General features: G+C 35.7%; 1 long non-coding RNA gene across 1 annotated transcript; it reads right to left on the bottom strand.

Moving 5' to 3' along the window:
* Positions 1–619: 619 nt before the first annotated feature.
* LOC125844781 (uncharacterized) lies at positions 620–3,408 on the bottom strand. The gene is made up of 4 exons (XR_007444176.1): positions 3,303–3,408; positions 1,989–2,061; positions 1,827–1,904; positions 620–841 (listed from the first exon to the last, which is right to left on the bottom strand). It is a non-coding gene; the product is annotated as an uncharacterized LOC125844781 (long non-coding RNA).
* Between the last annotated feature and the right edge of the window lie 1,998 nt (positions 3,409–5,406).

Raw genomic sequence — 5,406 nt, 5'->3', positions numbered from 1 at the left:
CAAGGAATTGGCGAGGTTCCACAAAAATAGGGATGAAATTTGTCATGAAGAAGAAGAAAAAATAATGGGTATGATTTATCTAATTTTTATAGATAGTTTAGATAGTTCCTGAAGAGGCACATCGGAAGGAATACAACAGAAAGAGACACATGAGTTGAAGAAGCAGGCATAAAGGTAAAAACAAAATTGAGGTAAAAACCTAAAAGTACGAAAGAAACATAAAAGTAAATTTCAAGGTATATATATATATATATATATCTAGGCCAGCCTATGTAGCAAGCACCCTTAGAATTCAGAAAGTATTTAGACGGACTAAACAGAGTCCCATATAGTCATAACAATCTGGAGGTACTAATATGCACAAAAATATCATACATGGACACTCAAACAATTAGGGGTAAATTTGATCCATTAAATGGAACGAGATCATTTTTCAATCAAATTGGTGAAATAAAGGACAAATCTGATCTGGTAACCCCTACTTAAAAGAACATTTTAACCCTTTTTGGTATTTTATATTATGAATCAGCAAGAGGGTATGGTTATTATTTTATAGACATAGTAAAAAGCACTTCTAGTGCCATAACGTTGAATCATAAAAAAGCATGTACTTGTAATCCTTGCATTAATAAGAAACCAAACGCAAAACTATTTTAAATGTTCTTGTTTACGGAATAGAACATTTATTACAGTTGACACCTTTATGTACAATCTCCATAAAAACATCTCCAAAGCTTTGATTCGTGATACTAAAAGTTACTGAACCAAGCTATTCAATTATTATTTTGCATCAGTCCAGTATTCAAGGTTTTGACTGAGGGGGTCGACGAAGTCCAGGAATCTGCAAACAAAGTTACCATCATAATGCATTTTCACTAAAGTTGTAAGAACATGTGTGCTTACAAGTAACATTGCAAAAATATGTTTTATTCTAAAAGGTAACAAAGATATCGAAGAACAAAAGTGTTTGTATTTCGACCAAGGATGGCCTGGTGATAGACCCTCTGCCTCTAAAAAAAATGTCTGTTTTGAGTCATGAAGTGATACATAGGGTCCAGTAGGGATGACAATGGGGTGGGTCAGGGAGGTTTTTGGGCTATGCGGAGGGGATGCAGGTATAAGGTTATGCAGGGTGGGTTACGGGTCTATACATATTTAAACAAAACAAAAGCTTAAAAAATTATGACTCTAATTTTATGTAATGATATCATCTTCCGAATAATATATTCATCAAAACAATACAATACAATATTGGAGTAATAAAATATTATACGTACATTATGAAACAATATATAACCATCCAAAAAAAAGTGTTACTTGCTCAACACGTGGCGACCTTATTACCTGGCAATGGCCTCCCTGTTTCTTCTTTCTATTGTTGTGGAGTTGATGTTTAGTATTTATTTTTCCTTTTTAACCCATACAATTTCCTTATATATAAAATCATAATGATTGGAACATGGTGGATGTACCTGATGAGGCTATATATCGGTGGTTATAATAAGATTTGTTGGTTGAGTTGGACTGGATGGTGGTGTGAGCCATTTATATGGACTAGACGGTGGCGAAGCCATTATGTGGGTGGGTTCATGCAGGGTGGGGTGGAGCGGGGCAGGGAAAAATTAAAAGAAAAAAATTGTTAGGCAGGGCGGGGCAGATATTAGTGTTTGCAGGTTAATGTGGGTTTGCCCCGCCCCATTTGCCATCCCAGGGTCCAGAGTCTACCGTACCCGAAAAAGATTAAATAAGAAAAAAAATATTTTTGGATGTTAAAATATCATGCTAGACACTTCAAAGTAGTCCAATAGCAAGTTCCGCAAACTAACCTCAATTCCATGTGGGCCTATTCGGTTATGGGAAATGAAATTGAGTACCAAAGTGACAAATTCATCAGGCACATCTTCCTGCAATGTTCAAAGGACAAACAAATATTCAAATGTACAATCCAAATTTAAACCAATTGGCATCTTAAGAAAATTAAAATGGACCTGTATAGCATGGCCTGTGTGTCTGACGACCACCATTTGGAACTTCCCTTGCATTTGACCTATTGTGAGTGTTCTGTGACAATAAAGAGAAACTATTGACAATTGGTCTCATGTTTTATCAAAACACAAGCTAGAGCGATGTAGTTCATGCTTCTAGCATATTTTTTTTTGATAACTGATAACATAGTTCATGCTTCTAGCCTTAAACATCCCCAAATGTTATGAAATAAGCTTTTAGAATCTTTCACCGGAAAAAATAATCTTGACCTCTATTAGGATAGAGATTCTACTTCATAGCTTCTCTTAAGACATTGGGTTGTAAAGTACATTATATCTGGAAAAGGCATCTTGAACGAGTCCTCTGAACAAAACAAGCATCATGGAGAACATAAATATAAACAAACTCAACTGTAACAAATCCAATGGTATATCGAAGCTCTACAATGAAGACATTATTTTTGTGAGAGAGAAAGTAAGGTAGATATAATGAAGGGTATTTCCACAAGAAAACTGTTACCCAATAAAAATCATAGTGACATCTATTTACTTGGAAACTAGGTCGTTCCCACGTACATGTTCTGAAAATTGATCGTTTTTGTTGGATATAGTTGGAGAACCCTATATAAAAGGGTTAGAGTGTTGAGCATAAACACACTTATTTCTCTAATATCTTTGTATATCTGTTTCAGTTCCATTAGAGGTAGTAAAGGAAGGCACTAAAGGACAATACACTTCTCTGAAACCAAATGACATCACTATTGCTTTTACAAGACTCTATTCTTAGTTCATAGACATATAATGACAATGCCAGAAAGGTTAGTCATTTATGTAATTGATAGAATAAATGGCAGTCCTCTATTGCTTCCATTGATATGTCCGCTGTTTGCTGCTCGTTTTTTCATATACTGAACAATGACAAGTCTCCAGAGATTCTAAGCAGACTTTAGCAATTCTGCTTTCTGTTTAGGATTATACACATTCCCAACCAATCGATAGTTAACTAGGATAAAATTGGCAGTCATTTAGAGATACTTTTGCAAGAGGGATGGCCATGCAATTCCTCATTACAAGTGAGACTGCAAGCATTATATTGTTTAGGATAGCCATGCACATAAATTGTTTCGATGACTCATTATTAAGTTGGATCAGAAACAGGAATATAAGGAACCATCAGGTGTACTTGAACCACATATCAGAATAGGAATATACAGAAACATCTTGCATACATAACTACATAGTGGTGAAGCTTCACATGCATACTTAGCATCAATATAGAATTCAGCACAACCTTTGATACAGGTAAAAGTACACAACCTGTCAAGTCTGTCTGTCCCAGCTAAAAGCAATATCTTTGGCACAGGAGATGACAAAAACTTTTCAGAAAGGCCTTCATACCTGAGACAAGAACATTATAGTTTCAGGTTCAAACTGGCATATGCTAGAATGGAAAACAATATGCTCAACATCCTGTGCAGCACTACAAGATGTCAGAACTCTTGAAGCATGATAGAGACTGCAGTTGCAAGAAAATATTTCTCGATTCTAAAACCTAGTCAATGCCATTCTAAAAGGAAGGTATCAGTTATATAAATCCAGAGGGAATTAAATAAAAACAAATTTATCTGAAGAAGAGTTTAAACTTGTGCAGCAGGTTCTGCATTCTGAGACTAGATGAGAGATTATCAGTCATTTCTTCTACATTGCATCATGTAATACGTCAAAGGAACATACACTCGGAGTAGAACCACAAGCTTGGGTACCGACAATCATAAGAGCTTAACAATTAGTCCTTTTTCATTTTAAGTGCTTTAATTTATGATAAATCATAATAGTTCTGTTTCTTAATACCTTACGGTTTGGTTTAAGGGAAAGAATTAAAAGAATCCTCACCTCTACTAATGTAGAAAATTAAACAATTAAGTTCTAGAGATCCTAAAAATACGTTATACGAAAGCATTTTTTATAGCTCCATGGGCAAGGATGAAGCTAGAGCTGTCAATATGGGCTAGCCCACCCCATCCGGGCTAACCCATACAGGCTTTGAAATTTGACGGGCCAGGCCAGGCTAGCCCATTTTGTGTGGGCCAGAAAATGGTCGGCAGGCGCATACGTGGGCTACGGGCTTTGTCGGGCCAGCCTTTTTTCCTTAAAAGTATATTTTATGAAATTTTTTAAATTAAATTATAATTTAAAATATTATCATAAATATCGACAAGACAATATTACATGGTGTTAATGTTACTACTTGTTAATCAAATCCACAAATAAAATTATCTTTATAATATTTATTAAGTTTGATTTCAAGTAAAAACATAAATAGCTAAATAGAAATATTAGCCGCCTAATTGTTCATTCTCAAAAAAAGAAATATTAGCCTAATTGTTTTCCAATGATCATAATAAAACACAAACTATGACAATATTCCATAGGTTACGGCCTATGTAGTGATTCCTTAGAAATTTTAGTGATTTTTTATTTTATGTAGTACATATTTTTTTTTTGAGAAAGGTAACATTACTTCTATATATCCACAGGTATACTACATCAAAGTGTAGTCCCCCTCCAAAAAGTTTTACTTACATCATTCCTAGGATCTTCTAGTTACAACCAGTCAATAATATTAAACACATTTTCAGTATCTCCTATCACTATTTGCTTACACCAAAAATAATAAAGCCCTAGGCAATTAGTCTTTATCTTCTAGATATTGTTCTGTTTTCTTCAAAGCATCTTTGATTCCTTTCCTTCCAAATTGTCCACCAAATGCAAGCTGGGACAATCCTCCATCTCTTCTCATTTTTTCCTGCATTTCCATCCCTGTTCCAACATTGTAGGACTTCTATAATACTCCCAGGCTTTGTCCACTTAATCTTCCTCTTTTGGATAAACATCTGCCACAATTGATCAGTCCATTTGCAGTGTAAAAAGAGATGGTTGACTGTCTCCACCTGTTCTTCACATAGATAGCAACTAGAGCGTAGATTGGGTTTCCTCTTGTTTAAGTTCTCATGTGTCAAGACTGCCTGCTTTGCCAAGGCCATGTGAAATAATTCACCTTGTAGGGAATTTCTGTTCTCTAGATCATCCTCCAGGGCCATCCTGCATGCTGCTCCTCCGTAGACCTAAGTTCTCTGTATCCTGATTTTACAGTGAACTCTCCCCCTCTCTCCCCCTTCCATACTAGTCTATCTTCCTCTCCTGTCAGATTGGTAGCCATTTACATTGTATCATGAAATCTTGCTATGGTTGTCATCTCCCAATCATTTAGTCCCCTTCTTAGAACCAGGTTCCACCCTTGTCCTGTCCATAACTCTGCCACTGTTGCTTCTTGTCCTTGGCTCAGACTATGTAGTACAGGGAAGGCATGTTTGAGTGCTTCCTGTCCACACAAAATGTCATTCCAAAAAGCTACTTTTTC

This window comes from Solanum stenotomum, chromosome 11 (genome assembly GCF_019186545.1).
Source record: "Solanum stenotomum isolate F172 chromosome 11, ASM1918654v1, whole genome shotgun sequence".
Classification (NCBI taxonomy): domain Eukaryota; kingdom Viridiplantae; phylum Streptophyta; class Magnoliopsida; order Solanales; family Solanaceae; genus Solanum; species Solanum stenotomum.
The sequence above is the reverse complement of the archived record's forward strand: the minus strand, read 5'-3'. Positions and strand labels throughout refer to the sequence as shown.